At 38.9% G+C, this 23,099-nt stretch overlaps 1 protein-coding gene across 10 annotated transcripts in view; it reads left to right on the plus strand.

Annotated features, from left to right (window-relative positions):
- Positions 1 to 1,244: 1,244 nt before the first annotated feature.
- Positions 1,245 to 23,099, plus strand: part of LOC121273345 (zinc finger CCCH domain-containing protein 10-like) — an 83,327-nt gene continuing 61,472 nt past the window's right edge. For 2 of the 10 annotated variants that reach the window (XR_005941998.1, XR_005941982.1), the window contains exons 1-3: positions 1,245 to 1,407; positions 5,589 to 5,644; positions 8,604 to 8,658. The gene's annotated coding sequence lies outside the window, so the exon portion shown is untranslated. Of the gene's footprint in view, positions 1,427 to 5,588; positions 5,645 to 7,083; positions 7,103 to 8,603; positions 8,659 to 8,870; positions 8,890 to 23,099 lie in introns of those variants that run through there. The other 8 variants (XR_005942002.1, XR_005941999.1, XR_005941996.1 and 5 more) reach the window with 8 other exon arrangements.

Consider the following 23,099-nt stretch of genomic DNA (forward strand, 5'->3'; position numbering starts at 1 on the left):
ACCACAATGGAGAAGAACCCCTCCGTTTATTACTGGTTCTCAAACACTTTGAGATATATGTCTGAAATGGATACAGAAAGACCACGGTCTATACTGACCACAACCCTTTCACCTTTGTGGAAAAGTTTAAGACGCAGGATGCCGGGTTATTCCATTGGAGTTTGTTTCTCCAACCGTACCACCAGCTAAAAATCACCCACATTGCCGTGAAATCAAATGTGATCACAGATGCCCTGTCCAAAACTTTAAAGATACCCGATTAGAACTGAAGAGATAATATTGATCAAGACTAGGGGAATGAATGTGTGTGTGTGTTTGTTTTTTATATTTTTTTTCCTTTGTAATCAAATTCATTTCATTTGTGGTGTGGGAGAAGTGTCATGAAAAGACGATTACAGCCACAAATTACTTACGGGCATTTTGAACTTTTTAAGGAGACGTGTGTGTTTTTAGAGAAATACAAGCAAGGACACTGAGCAAAAGATGGCTAATAATGCAAAGTGACCACTTTCTGGAAAATTCCTATGTGAATGTCCTGACCTGAAAGAACATCTTCAACAGAGTCATATGGACTCGAAACGTTAACTGCATTCCTCTCCGCAGATGCTGTCAGACCTGCTGAGTTTTTCCAGGTATTTTTATTTTGTTTTTGCCTCACGGACCAAATCAAAGACTGATTTGTGTATCTTTTTTAACTTTTATTTGGACTCCTAACTTCTCATTTCTGATCTGTGTGTATGTGTGTTGCGTTCTTATTATTTTTCTTGGGTTTTGGTAACTTAGGAACTTACTCTTTCTTTGAATCAAGAAAACCTGGTTAAATTGGCTCCTTCTAAAAGTAAATACATTTGAACTGGGAAAAGGTATTGAGAGGTGGAGGGTTCCATTTTAAATTAACCTTGTTGCGATCCACTGAGGGGGTTCAATAAAGAAGGGGAGCCAGCTCATACCTCCTCACCCCGGAGCATAATAAAATTGAGGGATCGGTCGTAACAAGTGGAAGGATTTGACGACTAAATATTCATAAACATCAGCACTCCAGACACAATCCAAATACTTGTTCAGAGATATCAGATGTTTTTTAAAAAAACGGTAGTTATAATTGCAAAAATATTTTATGTAGAGAGTGCTGTGTTTTCTAAATGACGTCTGTCAAAATATCACATTTTAAATCAAAATTGGTGATTTCCATTTGGCAGCTGATGTTTGGTGTTTACTCGTAACCGACATTTTCCATTGTCGAAGTCTCTTGTGTTGCGCCTCTTTCACTCTGGAGTCCCTCTTGACTGGGAGGACCTAGTTTGATGCTCTTTGTCGTGAAGTTACCCTTGACTGGGAGGACTTGCGTTGAGCCTCTTTGTGTCGGAGCTTGTGAGGGAAGGAGCTGTGCTGTGCTGTGCTGTATAGGTAAACCCACCCCTGGTTTGTGAGTTTTAATACATGTTACAGTTTCGGGCTCAGTGAGATTATTACAATATTTTAATGTGCACACGCTGTATGGAGAAGATTCGTGTTTGTTTGCGGGCTGGGGTTTATTTTAATTTGTAACAGGAAGTCGAGGCCTAAAGGCGCCATTACAGCCTGAAATCCAGCGAGCGCGTTTGAGAGGCCCTCGGTTCAACAGCTGTAATCTGGAGGGGCTGGGGCTGCCGAATCACGTTGTTGAGTAATTTGACCGTGAAGTCTAATTCGCAGAATAATAAATGATTTTATTTGCGTTCATTTATCGACTTTGGGTGCAGTTTATTTTCCAAAAGGCCCCTTTCTTAGAATCTTAGAGCAATAGATTCTCACGAGATTCAAGAAAGGAAGCCGGGTCATCAGAGTTGGGTTTATTGTTGATAGCAAAAGTCTACCGAACCTGCTCTTGATATTTTTAGATGAGGACATTCGATTGATGTCTAGGATTTAACAGTTGCTCTCCTTTGGCGTTGCTCATGACATTTTTTAAACAGCCTTACTATAACTGATTTCCACTTCTCTCGTACTCTTTATCTACTTTCTTGCCTTTCACTTTGCCCTTTTTCTTTCTCTTATGTTTGTCTCACAATTACATTGCCTCTGTCCCTTGGCCTTTAATTATATTGTTGCTTGGGCTTTAAAAATAAAGGGTTTAGTACTTTGAATTGTAAAAACCCCTCACCTTGCTTTGGTATTCTCGCTGCCAAGATCTGAGCCCTAACTTATCTCTCTGACTGAAGTGATTGAATTATATGCTTAAACCCACAACTGATCACATCACCCGTACACTATCCTGGCACAGTTTCTAGCCATGTGCTATGGTCCCAGTGTTTCCTGATATAACTATAGTAACTGAGGTAAAATAAAACTTAAATACATTGCCTGCAAAACTAACCATGTCGCACATCGAATGAGTCAGTTTGGTGATTTTTTACTAATTGAGCCTGTTTGCAGACCTTTGATGTGGCTGTTAAGCTTAAGTTCTTCTTTCAGTGGAGGGGCACTAATAGTTATTGTCTAAAATAGTAGATATAAATGGACTACTGTGTACCAATGGAACTAGTAAACAATTCTGTATAGTTTTTAAAGTAATTTTCAGATTTAAAATCAAGCTATTAATTGGTCTAGGCTAATTAAAATAGTTATTTTGTGTTAAACCCATTTTCAGGTGTATTAATAAAACTGCATCACTCCTATATGAAGGAATACTTTTTAATGCAAAAAGCATTACTTTCTAAATTGTTGTCCGATTGCATTGGCTCATAGAAAATTTTGCTTGCTAATGAGTTTGAGTAAGCAAAAAATTCAATTCAGAAAATCAGTCCTATTTGCCTTTGGATCAATGTCCCCAAAGCAAAAAGTATACTCCACTCTCTGCCCTCCCTATTCCATCAAACAGGAACTCTCCCTGACCTTGTGGTGTAGCCCAAGAAATACATATGTAACTTAAAAGATTAACTTGCCTGTATTGATGACATGAATATGTGAAATAATTAGTGTGGCCAAAAGAGTAAACGCATTGAAATTCAGGACCTTTTTATTCCAACCCACCTAACTTGAGTTATGCTGTAGTCATTCCAGAACTTGCAATTTTTTTGCTTACTTGGTTACTTTTGAGTAATAAGCATACATAATACAGTACAAAATATAAAGACTTAAAGTTGTTCCTGCTCATATTCTCCCACACTAACTAGTTTTATTCTTGGTTTTATGTGTTCAGCAGTCTTACAGAACTTTCTGAATATGGTTGTGGGTAATCAGCTAATGTACAAGCTCTTTTTGCTTTCAGAATTACTTAAGAAGTTGGAGTTCACATCATGTCTCTCTTGTACTCAAAAGTGAAATGTTACTTTCTCTGCATAATTGAATAATTCCCTGGGGGGCTTTATTGTGTGCAGTAACTAGCCATCAATACATGGGAGTGGAAGAGAGTTCAGGACTTAGAAACAGCAAATCCAGGCACACACTGGCTGGTCTACTGTTAATCATTTAAAAGCACCTTCCAGAAGCTGTTGCATGATGGGAGTTGTCTGCTGCTTGTGAGTTTCTTTAACCGAGAGTGATGTCTTTCAATGTGAACTTCAGGCTCGGGCTTTTTAGATGTGTAGAACCACAAATGGAAAATATTGTTGGAGGCAATTTGAACAGAAGGTACTATTGTAGTATAGGCAAGTTTAATAACATTATTGGTTTAAATTTTCCTCTTTGTTTATTTATTTCAGTGGTTTGCTGTTGTATGAAACTGAAACTTGAGGCAAACGGGTGTAAGTGTGGTGCAAGATTTTCAAATGGAATACTGATGTGTGAGGTGTGATGGACTAAAGGTGTGCTGAAAGGTGTTAATGTTGATCTGCCAACTGATGTTGCATGCTGTTCCATATGGGGAATCAGATAAAGTCAGATTAGAGCAATGGGAATAATTGAACCAGTGTGTGCAGCTGTTACTCAGTCCCCATTTTAAAGTCAAATTAGGTTCTTACTGAAGGGAATGGAAGAAGGATATGGAAATAGAGCAGGAAAAGGGAGTTGAATGGGATCAGCCATGATATTAGATGGAGGAGTGGGCTCAAGGGCCCCTATAATGTACTGCTGCTCCTTTCTCTTATGTTCTTATTATAAATCCCTGTGCATATTTATAATCAAAACTATTTGTAGTCTTGCTGCATTGTAATTACACCCTCCTATTTTTTGGTGCATAGTGCCTCTACTTGCAGGGAGGTGTAATTTTAGTGACAAATTTTCATAGTTTTGCATTATAAATGTTAACATAGGAATTTTTAATATTAACAAATCAACATACCCATATTGAATATTAATTTTGCATCTACACTTTGTCTAGCAGATCCATTGTAAATTGGTATGTTCGCATTTATAATTGAAACTTTCTCAGTGGCGGCATTGCAATGCCACTACCAGCCAGAGGATCTGGTTACATTGTGGTTTATGTCAACATAACAGATGTGGAAACTTAGAATGGGAATGCAAAAACAAGATCAGAATATACAATTTTAAAATGTGGATTGAATTATGTCTTTGTCCCTTGGCCCAATTATCCCTTTGCCTCTAATCCTGCTTCATCTAAAGAATACACTTTGTCCTGTCTACAAAGCATGACTCAACATTACATACCTACACCAGTTATTTCATTTTTGTGTCCACGGTTACAATAGAAAAATTATACGTAGGCTGGGTCCTGTGTGTGGCTACTAGATTGTACTGTGGTATTTTTCCCTACAAATCCCTCAAAAAAAGCATTTCTTTCCCCCTAACAATTATCTTCAGCTGCTTCATCAAAAACCCTCCCTCTATCTGAAAGTTGGAAGTGAGGCTATCTGTTTGCTAACAAGTATTCACCTGTATTCACAACTCCAATTAATGAAGCAACCAGTGAGCATCTGTAACAAGAAAAAGGCCAACTGATGGCATCACCTCTGCCACAGTCTTCCACTAACAGTGACTCGGTGTAACCATTGATCAGAATTCTAACCAAACCAGTTGTATTAATGCATTGACTACTAGAGCAGGACAGTTGGGGTCTGCTGATTTGAGAGGTGTTTCACCTTCTGAGTCTTCAAAGCTGCTACTTCATCAATAAGGCTCAAATCAGGACGAATGAAATAATTGCTCACCTAGATGGTGGACTCCAACAATTCTGAAGACACCTTCAGACAGGTGTTGACCTATGCTCCTGCCACAGGATTGAATGCACACTGTGGGTGCAATATGTACTTCCATATGATGCATTGCAACAATTCACCAAGTTTTCTTTGACAGCCACCTGTCAACCCTGCAATTTCTGTCACCATGAAGGATAAGAACAGCAATATCATGGTAATGCCATAATTGCCCAGCCCCACTCTTAGTCATGCATCATCCTGACTTGGGCACATATTGTCAAACCTCCATTGTCACTGGGTCAAGATCTTGGAATTTCTAACCCATCATTTGTTGTGGTTATACTTCAAGGAGAAAAGTGATCATGGCAACCAGGGGATGGGCAGATAGGCAATAAATGTGACCTTAACAGCATTGCCCACATGTGAAAAAGAATTTAAATGTGTTCCATCTCAATTCAAATTTCTTATTTGATTGGCTCGTATGTAAAATTTGTTATTTCATTATAACAGTGTGATCCTGATACACGGAGGGAAAAGATAACACTGGGGAGCGAGTGGACAACAAGGTGAGGGCTAACCAAGCTTCGAGGGACTCCTGCTTAGAATGCTGCCTGCTTTCCTTTCCTTCCCCTTTACCCCCTTCCGCTACTATCTTGCATGCATGAGCATACTTAACAATACCAACTAAAAAACAGTTCACCAGCTCAAACATTGGAAATCCTGTCAATGGAAATGTGCAGCATTTTCCACTGTAACACCTTTCCTTACAAATGCATAATTTCTGACTCTGAGCAACACCAATGGAGACCTGCTAGATTGAATTGAACATCTCTGATTAATTTAATTAAGTTTTAAATGCAGTAATTTGTCAAATATAGCTGTAGGCTTGCCTCACCCCTTGTAAATAATGGGATTGGCTTCTTAATAGCAGTAAGAATACAGCATTTTGGAATAAATGATTTATGGGCTAGCTTGGGATGGAGAATGGATTCCAAGCAAAGTTCCTCCATGATCCAGTTGAGTAATATCATTCTACTGGATATCTTATGTGGGTAAGTGACAACTGCATTATTTGAAATTTTTTTTTTTGCCTTGCACGATGATTCGCATTGATACTTGTCCCAAAACAAAGGGAACGAATGTTTACGTGTGAAAGCCATTCTTGCGTGAAAATTGATAATTTTTTGCCTGTCACATTGTTTGCAACAGGAGTATACACTTAAATGTGTTAGTGAATTATGACGTACACTGTTCGTTCAAGCTGAAAAACTGTTTTACCACTTGGAGTGAAACACGAGATGTCAAGCAGGAAGTGATGCAGCTTAATTTGAAATGGCCACTAGATGGAGTCAGTGTACCAATTGGCGTGTTATCACATTTTGGTGCACTGTTGTATTTCATACTGCTTATTTACAATGGCCTCATGTTCAATTGATTTCCCTCAATGGTCATTTGAAATTCTTCAAAGTGGCTGATAATTGCTATTTTGATCTTATTTTCAATAAATTTAAGAATGGTAGCATTATGTAAAATAAGTTGCATTTCTGCTGTTTACATTAGAAATAGCTAGTCTCAGCGCATAAAGACGCATTTGTGTTGTTTACACAGATTAGAAACAACTAGTCTCAGCGCATAAAGACGCATAAAGGCCTTATCAGTCAAGAATTAAACATGCTAAGCATGTGTTTTTTGCAACGTGGCAGGCTGAATGTAACGGGTCAACTTTCTGCAAGTATTAACAAAAATGCAAAAATTTCACTTGCAGTTCTTGCCGTTTTTATGAAAACGTCTCATGATTTTTCTGTCTATATTTTTATGCTCATTTAAAAGTTTAATTTTAAATGATTCATATTCAGGCTTCTATTTAAAGCTGCAAATCTCTTGAATTCTATTTCACTGTAATTCTGCCTCAATATTGATCATCTTATTGATGTTTCCATGTTACAGGGGAACAAACAGAATTGTCCTCAGCTCATTAGATAGGTTCTTTTATTGGCTTATTGCCTTCATAAGCAGTGAAAAAGGTAACATTTCTTGCCTTCTGGGTACTTTTCCACACAGACCTGTTAGTGTTGGACTGTGTTTTGTTAAATTATACTCATGTTCTATCTATGAATTATCACCTCTTGTGTTTGAAAGGTTTCATCATTAGTATGGCTTAGAATGGTTATAGGGTGCTAAAATGGAAAATGTTTCTGGTGGTCTGATGTGTTATGCATCAAAGTGGTTGGTATGTATCTGTTTAATACCTCCATGGCATCACAAAGCATGTATCTGATTGCTTCTAAGGGAGGTGTGGTGAAGGTTCTGATTTTCTCCAGTGGGCAAGTCACTATAGCTTGCTTAGCCATCTTCCAGTGACTGATTAAAGATTAGCACTGGAGTGCTTTGGTTTTGTATTGAGTCCAGTCGACCAACAAGGTTCCCGATTCAATCTCTGACCCTGATTTTTGCTGATCTTAGCTAGAATAGTTGTGAGAACTTTATAACTGGTTTCAATGTTCTTAGGCTATGGGAAAAAAATCAGTCAAATTTCCTGCTTCCAATTAATAGTCAATGATCCCCATTGAATGGCGCATGTGGGTAGACTATTCAATGTGATTTTTTTTTCCAATTTGCATGTAATCCATAGAAGTAAATTGGGGCACTCCCCTGATGACTCAGTTTATTTAGAACACAAGTAGCTGGGCTATTAAGGCTAAAAGTCCCATGTTTTGATCCCTGATATCGGAACATAGGACTTAGGAGCAGGAGTAGGCCATTTGGCACTTCACACCTCTCCCCCCCCCCCCCCCCCCCCCCCCCCCCCCCCCCCCCCCCCACCCACCCATGGCTGATCTGGTTGTGGTCTCAACTCCACTTTCCTGTCTGCCCCCCATAACCCTTGACTCTGTTGTCTAGCAAAAATCTATCTAACTCAGCCTTGAATAAATTTGGTGACCCAGCCTCCACTGCTTTCTGAGGAAGAGAATTCCACATACTAATGAACCTCAGAGAAAAAAATTCTCCTGATTTCCGTCCTAAAAGGGAGACCTCTTACACTTAAACTTTGTCCTCTGGTTCTAGCCTCTCCCACAAGAGGAAACATCCTCCTGGTATGCACCCTATCAAGTCCCCTCAGGATCTTAAGATCACCTCTCATTCTTCTAAACTCAAATGAGTATAGGCCCAGTCTGTTCAACACTTCCTCATAGGGTAAGCTCTTCATCCCTGGAATGAGGAGAGTGAACCTTCTCTGAACTGTTAACACAATCATATATTTTTTTCAAATAAGGAGACCATCTGATAGGCACAATATCAGAAATCTACCAAATCTGGTACATCTGTACTGCCTTTGGGAATGCAGAGAAGAAATTGGGTGGGGGTAGAAAGCTGAAATTCCATTATTCCTTGTATGTACATCCTCGATTAAATCAACAGTGTACTTTAGATTAATGTTTTAATCATTGTGAGATGGGTGAATCAGTTATTTTGTGAATAATTCCCGCTTTCTTTGTAAAGATATGATTTGTTTTTCTTTTGCAGTTCCTTGTTGAGCATCTTGACTGAGCAGCGCTGAATTAATCTATAAAACTGTCAGGTACAGATCATTTAGTCAACAGTGGCAACAGCAAGGCTGCCAATAGCATTGATGACATTTGCTGAGACGTCTTGCGCAACCTCTGCATCTGCGGCAAGCGCTGCAAGTTTTGTCATCCAAACGCTAATGAGTGTTCTGAACTTAGCATTTTGTCTTATGACCTGCCTCTAAATAAAGGCTGGATTACAGTCTTCCACAGCTATCAGAAGGATGGATGTCAGAGGCCCAAATGTAATTTATTGCATGTTAACTGTGATGGGTATAATTATGAAAATTGCTGCATGGAAAGCATGTATTATTGCCAAGTACTTTTTCCCTGTAATGAGTAGATCAGATCCCCATCAAGGAGATATCTATCTGAAGACAATAACGATTCTTGCTGAGATAGGAATATGGCAGCCCAAGTTCACATCCAGTTGTTTTATAATTTCAAGAGAACCTTATTGTGCAAAATTTCAGTAGGGAACTCCCTACAGGTGTCAAACAAATAACAATGGGAATGCTGATCTCCACACTCTTGAAAACAGCTGCGATGCACTTCTCCCAGTAATGGCAGGGAGTGATACTCTGAGAAAGGGTGTGACTAAGGCCTGGCATTTTTTTCTTATCCTTTCTTATGCCTAATAAATAGACCCTGGTTTCATTCTGATCTCAGCAGGTTATCCTGGAGGAGTCTGCATTCAAAAAAACAAGTTTATAAACGAAGCTCATTGTGAACATATACTCATTGTTAACTTTTGTTCACCAAACTTGAAGTTGATCAATTTAGCAGTGGGCAAGTGACAACATAGGGTGCATTGAAGTGTATACTTGTGTTCATTGCATTCATTCCACTTCTAGGCAATTGGTGAAATCTTTCTTTGTACCTATAATGATGGGTTAGTAGGCTTATTTGCTGCAAAACTAGTTGTCTTTTATTAGTTGCTGTTCTCTGGTAGCTTGTTCTTCATCTTGAGCTGCTACCCCAGTAGATTATAATGTTATTTTCAAATATTGTTCTTAACATTAAGTTGAACATAACCATCTGATATTTTCTATTTTTCTTGTTTTTGAAACCAAGTATGTCAGTATATTTTTAAATCATCCTGGAACATATAAATCTCGTGTTGGTTAAATGGAAGGTTTGTTTCTTTAAGTTATTACTAATTTGAATAGAAATGTATATGGTTAGTATAAAAAGGAACTTTGACTTTTAACAGCCTCCAACACATGTTTATAATAGAGCAGCTGTTGTGGACAAGTTCTTGTGCAGAATTGTGAAGTATGCAGGGAGTGTTACCATGTTATAATCGTCACACATTTCTAAATACTCTGTGATTCTGAACATCCAGATTTACTTAAAGCTTTGAACCACCTTCTCACATTGATTATCTATTGACAGTGTTTTCTATTTCCCCTACCCATCCAATTATGCAGGTTAAGGTTTGTAGAAGAGGGATTTGTTTTCATTTATTTTGAAGGATAAAAGTGATTAGATTACTGATTTTTGCATCTGTAGTTTTTGGTTGTTCTTTAAACTTGAGAAAATGCATTAGAGGCAAAGTGCCTTTCCTCATTATAATTTGAGTTAATTTCTTGAAGCAAACAGCTTGATTGTCAGCTGTGTTGACGGTTATAAAAAATAAACATTCTAATGATCCTCGGCCATCAGTGTTCCTCATCTAAATTCAGATTCTTTTCCCAGTGCAAACCAAATGTTTTGTTGATGGCTTGGTTTGAGACACGAGTGGTCATGAAAAGTGCTATATAAATTCAAGTCTTTTAATTATTACAATATTTACATTTTCTTAACCGTGGGAGAGACAGAATCAATCACAAAACACAGTATTCAGTGCTTGCAAAGATTCCTCAAAGTGATGGAAGCGCTGTAAGATGTGAGAGCCCCAAAACATGAATTATCAGGTGCTTGTTGTATTCCTCCCCTCAACTGTCTCTACTGCTTCTGGCATACCAAGCTAAACTTCTGCCTCTTTTGTTCCCTCTCTCACGCGCATGTCCCTGCCGAGCTAATCACTTATTTGAAGCTGAGATCCTTGTGATACACCTCCCACTCCTACAAGCCTAATCCCATTAAACTGCTGATCACCCAACATCCCATATACAAAGGCAAGATACTGTGGATGTGGGGAATATGAAATAAAACTCCCAAGTGCTGCAGGAACTGCTGAGTGTTTCTAGCATTGTCTGTTTTTATTACCCAACTTCCCTTTCTTGCAGTGTGAAGCAGAGACGCATTTGCATCAGAAACCAATCACAAACACAAGTTTACTGTTTAGGGATTTCTTGTGCTTGGCCGCACTGTTTTGTGCCTGAGATCCCTGCACTCACCAGTTTTAGTGTCACAACTGTCCCTCCCCTTACTGTTGACGGAACCATGAATCTGCCGCTAAGTTAAAGCTCACATTCAATTTACAGTTGTGCTTAATCTCGGGTTTGCCTCCCACATTTCTACCATACCCTAGGTTTCCTGTGAATGTTGATACCAGATAAAAGAATCCTCATGCTGCCAAACCTCGACAGCAGTGCTATCAAACTTCAGGACCTCTGCCAGTTCTTCAATGAACTATTCTGCCATGCTGTTCAAGTCAAGGATAATCCCCATGTGCTACCTCAGTACAGCTGCATCCCATTTCTCCTCAGTACTGCTAACGACCAGATACCTATTTCCATTTGTTGCATGTTACCTACCATCTTGCTGTGTATTTTTAGCTTTATAAAAGGCAAGGGCTAAAAATTAAATACTTAAAAATGAATCTCTACAAAATGAAGACCGCTCATTTGCAGTTTTCACAGAATAATAGAATAAGCTATGGAATTTAATCCCTGCAGCACCAGGAAAAATCCCACAACAGCATGCAATAAAAATATAATTTCCCTACACAGTTTAAACAGCCCTATTGTCACAAAATGCAGTAACATCACCAGTGATCCACTGTTAAAGGTTTTGCATTGATTGTATCCACCACCCATCCAAGAATGTGTTGCATTTGCACATAATTTGCTCAGATATATTCATAGACCAACAATAACTTTCAACTGTTCATTGGTAGAATCCCTAACAGCATGGAAAAATCATGGTGTATTGCTCAGTCAACAGTGAAATTGGTTGGGACTTAATAGTTTAGACGTGCATAAAATAGCAATGGTTCTTCTAGTACTGAATAAATCAAAGAATTTGGGAACACTTAAGTTTGCTGATGCAGTTTCTCTCAAAGCAAGTTCGAACGTAAGCATAATCCTTCAGGATTTTCTGATTTTTGACCTCCACTATAAACAATAGCTATACTTGGTGAAATGCTAATAGGACAAAAAGTATAAACTCCTTGGTTATGACAAATATTTCTGGTAAATTTTTCAGTACCTTTTGAGTATTAATAAATCTAAATTTTCACTGAGTATATCGCTAATTATTCTGACCATTGATTGGAGCTTTGTCTGCAATACTGATGCAATGGAAGCTGCTTTCTTTGACTTGACTAAGAGTGCTATGCTTGCCTGTCAAGATCAACATGTATATCTCAAACTATGAAAGCTGTTTTTAAATTTCTGTAAAATAACATTTCCAATCATTTGAAAGTCGGTTTTGTCAACTGTGATGGGGATAGCGTTGAACTTCATAAGGACATAGACATGTTGGTGGATTGGGCAGACAAGTGACAGATGAAATTCAATGCAGAGAAGTGAGGGGTGATTCATTTTGGCAGGAAATCTGTGGTGAGACAGTATGACGTAAAGGGAGAGCCTCTAAAGGAGGTGCAGGAGCAGAGGGACCTCGGTGTATATGTACATTGGTCATTGAAGATGGCAGGGCATGTTGAGAGAGCTGTTAATAAAGCATATAGTATTTTAGGTTTTATTAACATGGGCATTGAGTACAAGAGTAAGGAGGTCATGTTGAACTTGTATATGACACTAGTTAGGCCTCATGTGGAACTGCGTCCAGTTCTGGGCGCCAAACTTGAGAAAGGATGTGAAGGCATTGGAGAGAGTACAGAGGAGATTCACAAGAATGATACCCAGGATGAAGAACTGTGGCTATGAGAATAGATTGGAGAATTTGGGACTGTTTTCCTTGGAGGAAAGAAGGCTGAAAGGAGACTTGATAGAGGTATTCAAGATCCTGAGGGGTATGGACAGGGTAAATAGTGAGAAACTGTTCCCACTCAAGACTACTAGAGGCACAGTTTCAAAATAATTGGCAGAAGGAGTAAATATGATGTGAGGAAAAAAAATTCTCACCTAGAGGGTGGTTGGAGTCTGGAACAAACTTCCTGAAAGGGTGGTGGAGGCAGGTTTGATCGAGGTATTCAAAAAGGAATTGGATTGCTACCTGAAAAGTGTGTGCAAGGTTACAGGGATAAGGGAGGGGAGTGAGACTATTGGAATCCCCTTTAATAGCCAGTGCAGACTTGATGGGCCTAATGGCCACCTCCTGTACTGTAATGATACTGAGAAATGCACCCCATGTCTAAATACATTTATTGACAAGTAAGAAATTGCATTGGTAAAATTGCATAAAAGGTCTGTACTGAAGGAACTGTTGTTGCATTAGTGTTTGTAAATTAGAGATTTCTTTGGAGAGATTTCTTTTGGACTTAAATTCCAAATCCATTAGGATCTTCATGCTGGCTTATACCTTCCGTTCTGATTCTTGGATTCAGGTGGCAACCATCCACTGGAGTACACACTGTTTTAGGGGCTTGTATGATACTTGGGGCCCAGAAAACTAGGTTTTACATGTTGAATTTGTATTGTTCTGAAAATGTACTGATACATTTTTCATAGTTTAAGCTCAACAGTTTATCATATATGTATTATGGGGCTACAGTCCATTTAATTCTCTGCTAGTTTATATTGCTTCTAGTAACACACTCACTTCTGAGTCAGAAGGTTGTGGGTTCAAGTCCTACTCCAGGAACTTGAGCACAAAAATCTAGGCTGACACTTCTATCACCATCAGAGATGCCATCTCTCAGATGAGGTGTTAAACCAAGGCCCCATCTGCCCCCTCAGTTGGACATAAAAGATCCTATTGCACTATTCGGAAGAAGAGCAGGGGAATTCCCCCTGATGTTCTGGCCAATATTTATCCCTCAATCAGGCATTGCCAAAACAGATTATCTAGACATTATCATGGTGCTGTTTATGGGTCTTTTCCATGCCTGATGCATTTCCAACATTACAACCGTGGCTGTACTTCAAAAGTACTTCATTAAGTTGTGAAAGGTACTATGTAAATGTAGGTCTTCCTTTTTTTAACTTGGGTTTTTTCTGTATAAAGTTGACCCTAAAACATTGTCCAATGTTTAGAAACACTGGTTCACTTTCCAGTTTTCTCTACACAGCCAGTCAGCCGAGTTCATGTGCTTACGTGCAGGGAAAGAGCGCAACATCAGATTATTCTAGAACATCTCTTTACAACTGAATTAAGAATAGCATAGGCAGATTCTGTGAACAGGTAAGCTTTCTGCCGCCTTAGTATGGGGAAAGTTGGAGCAAATGTCTTGAATGCAGCTCAGGTATCCTGCATCTAAGGTCAGTAAGATCTGTCTCATTCAAGTTTGTATTTATTAATATAAAATATTACTTAGGAACAGAATTTAATTTATTTTCTAGGAATACACCGTTCAAGTTATTTCCTCTGTTTACCTTTGTATTTTCATTCGTCTTTCTTCTGCCTATCCTGGTGCTGAGAGAGGGGTTGCATAGCCTGCTCCCTGTAGCTACCAACTCTGTCAAAAGCCTGGCCCTGTTTAATGCAGCTCAACTCAGAACATTTTAAGTTTGCCATTAGTACTCCTAATGGTATTCCACATATTTAGTAAAGATGCTGCTCAAGTTTTGTGTTGCTTCCATTTAATAATTTATTTTATGTTTTTAAGACCTAGTTTCTAGATTTTCCTGACCAATTGGGTACAGCAGTTGTCTGGTATTTTTTTAAGTTGACTCTTGCAGAATCAGATCTTGCACCTCAAAGGGTGGGTTTAAGGGTGAAATTTGCATTTGAAGTTGACAGATATCTCAATTTGAAAAGTCCTCTTAGGACTTAAAAATCAATCAGTAAACTTAACATTAATGTTAATTTACAACTTTCTGTTCACCTCTGAAACTAGATTGCGTCTTGTTGGCTTATTGAAAAAGTTTATCTTTGGCCTGTGGATACGCATAAATTGTATGAATCATTTCCAGCCAAAGGCCAGACCATACCTTTTATACCACACTAGGTATATTAGTTTCATTATTAATACCTGAAGCTCTAAATCCCCTGATGGTTTAGTAGGTTAATACATTTCCATTGTGGTACTGAGTCATACACACCCTAGGTTCGATTCCTGGTCTGTGCTGAAGTACCTGATCTCAGCTAGTATGATGCTAGAGGGTACAGTTAGTCTCTTAATATCCAGGTTAATGTGGGTTGAATCCATGACCAACTTCTATCCAGTGACCTGTGATGGAACCTGCACGCACATGGACATTGGATTTAGGAGAGGGAAGAAATCTGGTTTGGTTCTGCCTTCCCAAGTTGAATAGCCTACTGACACTAATTGTTTGGCTCATCAATAAAGAATAAAGATGTCTTGGACAGGTTAGTTGAAGGCTGCTTATGCCTGTGGAATTTGTCTCCTCCTTGGGAGGGGTGGTGGGATGTGAATAATGGAATTTCAAAATGCTACGAATGATGCAATAAATGTACTTCAATTTCAGCTGAATTTCAGTAGAATTATAACTTTGATTTCCAATCTAATCCTATGCTGCTGTTTCTCTAAGCCCTCACTAATTTATTTGTATCTCTGGAGTACTTTGGATAGTGGAATTATACCCCATAGATTGTAAATTCATGTTAATATAAATTCTTAAAATGTGTGTATATATAAATAGTAAAAGCACAGTTGACATCAGTGGGATTAACATTTAGTGAAATAGTCACATGTAGGTTTATGTATGCTGCAAAAGATTACTGGTCTAGATATTGATCAGGAAAATTACTGAAGATGCTTCACCTGGTGCGTGAGAAAGGTTTAATATGCATAATGACACTACATGTGTTATAAAGTGAAACCATCCGTGCTTTCTATGAGATTGCACATGGAATGTTACTTGCCAAGTTGCAATTATTGCTTTCAAAAATGCTATTTTTAATTTCACTCCCCCCCCCCCCCCCCCCCAACCACCCAAAACCCCGACAACCCCCTTCCCTGTCAATAGTAATACAGCTCTTGTCCCCTAAGATCCAGAAATGCATTTATGAATTCTGGTCTCAGATAAGTCACTTGGCTCTAGATTAACAATTACTCTAATTGCAGTAGAAAACCTAGCACATTCTGTGTCTGAATACTTTAGTAGACATATGTCACCACATTGCAATATTTCTTTACAAAACTCTGTAATCTTAGCACTGAAATGCTACAGAATGCAGATAATGCAATTGCAACGCATGGCAATTTTTAAACTAGTTGTCTGCAGCAGAAGTAGTCTTTTGTCGTTTCAGCAAGGTCTACACAATTGTCTTTCTGCCATGTTACTTTTCCTTCAGATTGTCCAAATCCATGAAGAAAGTTTCAGATAGCCAAATACCTGTTTGTGGTGCCAGTTTTACCTCTGATGATGGAACTTGTTTAGCCATTGCTCGGGTCACTACACAAGAAGGAAAAATTCCTGGAACCTTTTCCTGTAACTGCTCTATCTTCTTCACTTCACTTGGTCTTTCCATAACTACTGCTTTCCCTCTGGCTAAATCATTTTCGAGGATTAAGTAAACTCAGTCTACAGGCAAACTGAACAACTCTTACTGTTACCATTCCTGACATTACCTCACACTCCAGGTGCACCTGATACAAAGGTGTGGGTATTTTCTCCCCGCCAATACCATTCACTAAAACCTTGGCATTTAGTGAACTCTCTGGTGGAAAAACTCAGGCCTTTCCCCAGTGACAGAGTTTGGGTAGCCCCTGTATCCCTAAGTATAATTATAAGTTTACCTGCTTCACTTGAGGAATAAGGAGTTACTTTTCCTTCTGACAATTTCCCTGTAGCTTTCAGGTATCTTTTCACTTCACCTGCACACTCAGCAGTGTTCACATTCAGAGTCACAGCTGCCGTTAATATTGCAACTTGATCAGTTGTATTTTCAGTCGGGACTTTTTTCCCTGAATCATCCTTATGTACCTCAATAAGTCCCATGGATTTCGCACGCAACTTCTAGCAATTTTCCCAAATGTGTCCAATGGAAACACTTGGGCCTTTAGACGTCACTTCCACCCTCAGCACTTTCCTTTCTGGCCTGAGATGGAGATTTTAGCACATTCTAAGTTGTCCCTTCTCTTCCCTGGCTACTTGCCTTCCTTTGACCTTCCCACATACTATCCTTCTTGGGTTTGTGGGGGTGATGGAAAAAGGGTTTGGCTTTATGAACAAGCTCGTAATCATCAGCGATCTCCACTGTCTGTCTAGCTGTTGAAACCTCCTGATTCTCTACATGAGTTCTTACTACTGGAGGGAGTGAATTTTTAAATTTCTCCAGGAGAATTATTTCCCTTAGGGTCTCGTACGTGGCCTCCACCTTTAGTGACCGTATCCAACGATCAAAGCTAGTTCTCTTATATTTTGAAATTTTTGCTTGTGTGCCTCAGGGGCCAACTCACATGTACTAACAATAGCCGCCTTTACTGCATCATAATCCATAGACACCTCTTCAGAAAGCGATGCATAAACATTGAGCTCTGGCCACTAACCTATTTTGCAGGAGCAATCTCCAGTTTCCTTTTGGCCACTTCATTTGCTTAGCTACCTTCTGAAACTAAATGAAATATGCCTCTACATCCCTTTCCTCAAACTTTAGAAGGGCATGCACAAATTTAAATATATCCCAACCCAGAGTCCAGTGGAAAAAAGTTCTTCCATCTGCAAAACATTCCCCAGCATCTGGTGTCTCTGTTTTAAATTTCAGCTTTTTAAGCTGGTGTTCCTTTTCTCTTGCCTGAAATTTCAGTTATAGCTGCTTAAATGTTCTTTCTCTTTCTGCTCTTTTCTGTTTTAAGTTTCTCCATTTTTTCATGTTCAAGCTGCTTCATTTGCAACCGAATCCTAGCTAACTCAATTGACTCACCCCCTGGAGAATGTGATCACTCTTGTATCCCTTCCAATTTCAAATGCTGTGCTATTACCTCAACTATGTCTGCTTTCCTCGCCTCTTTGGTTAATTCTAACCTCAATTTATCTGCCAATTCCCTTAGTTTAGCCTTGGGTGGTACTTGTAAACCAATCAGGGATAAGTCTTCCAACTTTAAAAAAAAAAAGTCATAGCAACTTCCAAAGCCATGTCAGTTACCAATGGATCAGAAACCTGGTATCTGTCTTTTTATCCATTTAATAATTATTATTAATCACTCGTCTGCACTTCAAATCCTGTGAGAGATCCCAATCTTATGTTAGGAAACGTGATGGGAGGAGTGCGCAATTAATTCTAGCCCCACTTCTCTGCAGGTCGCAACAATAGTTTAAATGTTAAATTCATCCACAAAACTGGTCAGTTGTTTACCTTTGATACTGTTATTCCTAGCATAAAAATACTCTAACCAGGCTTCTTTCAATAAACACAAAAAAAACATTGATTTATTATAAAACAAACTTTATAAAACTGGTTAACATACAAGTTGTAGTTAAGAAGTGTAACGATTTCCCCCTTTTAAAAAAACACATTCGTATCCCCATACACTTGCACACAAAACAAGACAAAACAAACGCAGTCCCTTGCAGACACTGGAGAATGGGAACATTTCTTTTAAAAGGATAAAATTCAAAAAGATTTCGACGCTGTTGATCTGACAGAATTCTGGTCATAATAGATCTGGAAGTTCCTTCCGATGGATTTTTTGGTGAAACTGTCCTTGACGATTCTTCCTTGTCACAACTTTGCAGACTTTCAAGAAAACACGAGTTATCGTGATGAGATGTTTCTGAGGAAAGTTTAACACAAAGGTGGGGCAGAGAGAGGAAATGTCTTTTTCTTGCAGCCTGCTTCTAAGGCACTGACACCAAGTTTTAAAGACTAAGATGTTGAAAGAATACTTCACTTGGGCCAGTTGTTTTTGACCAATCAGTGGGAGTTTTTAGCCTGGCAACAGCAGTTCTTTGTTAACTTAGATATCTAAAGTATCTCTTCCCTCACTAGGTATTCCCTGCTGGATATCTATTTTGACCCAAGGTTTCTTGGAGAATGGCATGTTCACAGCCCTGAATTAATATTGCAAACTTTTAAATATAAATCAGGAGGAAGAATGTCCAAAATTCAATGTCCTTCAATTTTTCCAAAAACTGGCTCTTCACACTTGGAGCCTTCAATTTTTGAGAATAAATCTTTTTCGATGTGTAATTTATAATCAATTTTAATGAAGTTGACTACAAATAAGCACAGTAAGGATATGAAATTCAGAACAGAAAATGACCATTTGATTCATCGAGCCCTTATTCATTCGTGGTAGCATACTGATCCTTTGATCAGTAATTAGGGTCCGTGTTCCACTGTGACTAAACAAGTCAAATTCTATTTTTATCATGTGGGATTACAGGAATTTTACTAATGTAATGCAATTCTCAAAACATGCTTCTATCAGTTAGGCCTATTGAATTATATTGACCCGAGTCAAATTCTGTCCTGATTAAGGGATCATGGGACTTTGCAGACTAAATGTTTTGAGGCTCAATCCATTTTTATGTGAAAACCGTAAATCAGTAGCTTCATGATGCTGTTAAGCAAATGATAACAAGATTCAATGACTGCCACCAAAAATGACCATTTTTAACACTGCAGTATAATACATAAACTGATGAACCTTTCATAACCAAATGTTGGAGTTGTATAGAACCTTGGTGAGGCCACAGCTGGAGTACTGTGTGCAGTTCTGGTCGCCACATTATAGGAAGGATGTGATTGCACTGGAGGGGGTGCAGAGGAGATTCACCAGGATGTTGCCTGGGATGAAACATTTAAGTAATGAATGATAGACTTGGGTTGTTTTCGTTGGAGCAGAGAATACCGAGGGGCGACCTGATCGAGGTGTACAAGATTATGAGGGGCATGGACAGGGTGGATAGGGAGCAGCTGTTCCCCTTAGTTGAAGGGTCAGTCACAAGGGGGCATAAGTTCAAGGTAAGGGGCAGGAGGTTTAGGGGGGATGTGAGGAAAAATTTATTACCCAGAGGGTGGTGACGGTCTGGAATGCACTGCCTGGGAGGGTGGTGGAGGCGGAGTTGCCTCACATCCTTTAAAATGTACCTGGATGAGCATTTGGCACATCATAACATTCAAGGCTATGGGCCAAGTGCTGGTAAATGAGTTTAGGTAGGTAGGTCAGGTGTTTCTCACGTGTCGGTGCAGACTCGATGGGCTGAAGGGCCTCTTCTGTGCTGTGATTCTGTGATTAATTCTCCATTTATGCAGAAATGGTTGCTTTCTTTTGTAGCCTCACATCCCCAAATCTTTAAAAATTCCATGCATTTCTCCTCCCTCTTCATAATTCTAGTTCATTGAGCAGTAAGTTTTGAAAAAAGCTGACTAACTTAATAGACCATACCAAGGAGTTTATGCACTGTGGGCATGACATGCCCTCAAAAGTTGATACTTTTCATGTTGTCAAGTCCTAGCTTGCACCAGGTTCCATTTACCCAATACCCATGTGCTCACTGACCTATGTTGGCTTCTGGTCTGCCAATGCCTTAATTTAAAATTCTCATTCTTGTTTTCAAATCCCTCTGTGGCCTCACTCCTCCCCTGTAACCTACAGCCCTCAGATATTTGCACTCCTCCAATTCTAGCCTCTTGCACATCTCTGATTTTCTTTGTGCCACCATTGGTGGCTGTGCCCTCAGCGTCCTTGGCCCAAAGCTCTGGAATACACTCCCTAAAGCTCTTTACCTCTTTCTCCTCTCACTCCTTAAAACTTACTCTTTGGCCTCAACTGTCCTGATTATCTCCTTATGTGACTCAAGTGTCAAATCTTGTTTGCGCTCCTGTAACGTACCTTGGGGCATTTTAATACATTAAAGAAGCTATATAAATGTAAATTGTAGTTATGTTGTCAACAAAAGTCAAATCAGTGATTCATAATACACATTTATCTTTGTTTATTGGACTTTTCTAGTAACCATCTGAAGTCTCATCTTGTTTTTGTTTGAACAAATCCTGCATTCTTAAGCCATCTGTTGATGTCTAGTCCTTTTACTGTTTCTTTCAATCTTAAGAATTTGTTCTAATATGCTCATATGGATTTTTAAATGATATACGGTCTACTCTTTTTAAGCCACTTAATTAGAATTACCTGTTAATTCAAATCTGTTCAGAGTACCAAAACGTGCTATATTAATTATTTTGATTTGAATTACTTAATTGTTTTTGCATAAATTTTTGAACGACTTCAAGTTGACAGGAATAGACTACAATTGTAGCTGAAGTAATGCTAAAGTAAAGCTGTAAGAATCTAACTTCAATGTACATAACTTTTTTCATTGAAGTTCAGTTGCTAGAAATTTGAAGATGCTACTAATTTGTTAAAATAGCTTCCATTAACAAACTGTACCTTAATTCCCTACTGGGTGATTTGAAATGTTTCATTGTACTGTTTATGACTTGAGTGCAAAAAAATCCATAATTTACACTTCAGATTTCCCTTTTTTGGGAAATTTATTTTCCAGTCATTTAACTTTTTTTCTTTACAGTAGTGCAGTTAATATTTTTAGTGTTTCAGCCCAGTCCTGATCTGGTGGCTTCCTAGCAAACAGCCTAATTTTTGAAGAAGACCCTTCATTCCTGTGTAAATGTTCCTTTACTTTTCACTGGAGAGAATTTTTTTGCATGTGCTTCGACCTAAACTTGGCTGAGTACCTTTTTAGCGTGACAAATTTTTGTTGTGTGTTTGGGGTCTAGGTGGGATCCCTTGGTTGCTCATTTAAGACTGAGATGAGAAATTTTTTGAGGGTTGAGAGTCTGGAACGCTCTTCCTCAAAAGGCGGTGAAAGCAGAGTCTTTGAATATTTTTAAGGCAGAGCTAGGTAAATTCTTGATTAACAAGGGGGTGAAAGGTTATCGGGGGTAGGCAGGAACCTGGGGTTGAGGTTACATTCAGATCAGCCATGATCTTATTGAATGGCGGAGCAGGCTTGAGGGGCTGAGTGGCCTACTCCTAACTCGTATGTTGTCTATTCTCCCAAAGTATACTGCATGAGACTTGTAGTTTGTTAAAACCATTACTCTTTATTTGCAACTGCTCTATACGTATTGGGACCTGTACACGAGGTTGCTCCCTCCAGATCTCTGTTACTCAATCATGTGATGTTACATTGTCATTACATCATGTGCTTCTGATGTTAACCCTTTACATCACTCCTCAAGTCTTCATCCCAATTATATACATCCTCCTACATCTCCCCAAAGTCTCGGACTTCACAGGGTTAGTCTCTGAGATGCCTTGACCGATCTCCCTGATCTTGTTCTGATCTCTTTCTGAAGTTGAGAACATTCTGCACTCTCCCGACTGTCGGTGTGAATGTCCTTCTCCTGGGTGGCTGTAGAGCTTTGTCTTGTTGCTTCTCTTTCATCTCCGTCAGGATCTAAGTAGTAAGCCCAAGTTTTTATTGGCTTTATTTCCAAGGATTTTAAGGCTCTGCAGTTTCTCCTTATAATTCCCTTATCTGTATCAATCCTGTACGATCTCAGTTGTGAGCTCTTTTGATTATTATACTTTCTGTTGGTCTCGTACTCTCTACCCAAGCTTCAGCACTGATGAGTGTCATGCTCTGTGTTTGAAGTTAAAGTTATGAACCTGCTTGTTTCTCTGTTCTTCTTCATGCTGTTTTACCCTCATGAGGTCGTTTGAGATAATATTGGGTTTTAGTTTAAAACAAGAACAGAATTACCTGGAAAAAAGGTCATGAGGACTGGAAACGTCAACTCTTTTCTTCTCCGCCGATGCTGCCAGACCTGCTGAGTTTTTCCAGTTAATTCTGCTTTTATTTTGGATTTCCAGCATCTGCAGTTTTTTTGTTTTTATCTTTTGGGTTTTAGTTTCTTTTGCAGAGCTGAAAGTTATTCTCAAGTTCCTTCCCATTCACACCTCTAACGGTGAGAAACCATTTTGTTGTGGTGAGGTTCCGTAACTTGAGCTAAATTAAAATCTTATTTCTTCAAGTCTTGATTCATACACCTCTCTCAGCTCCTCCATTTGAGGATAACGAGGTGAGCTAGTTACGTGAATTAATCCGTATTCCGTCATAAAAATTTTGAAATAATTCATTAGCAAATTATGGCCCATTTACCAACACCACAATATCTGGAATGCCGTGTGTTGCATAAATTCTCTTAAGCGATTGAATGACTGGACAACAATATGGTGGAAGCAATCTGTTCACTTCAATCCACCGTAAGTAGTGATCAACGATAAGGAATA

Source organism: Carcharodon carcharias, chromosome X, assembly GCF_017639515.1.
Source record: "Carcharodon carcharias isolate sCarCar2 chromosome X, sCarCar2.pri, whole genome shotgun sequence".
In the NCBI taxonomy this organism is placed as follows: Eukaryota; Metazoa; Chordata; class Chondrichthyes; order Lamniformes; family Lamnidae; genus Carcharodon; species Carcharodon carcharias.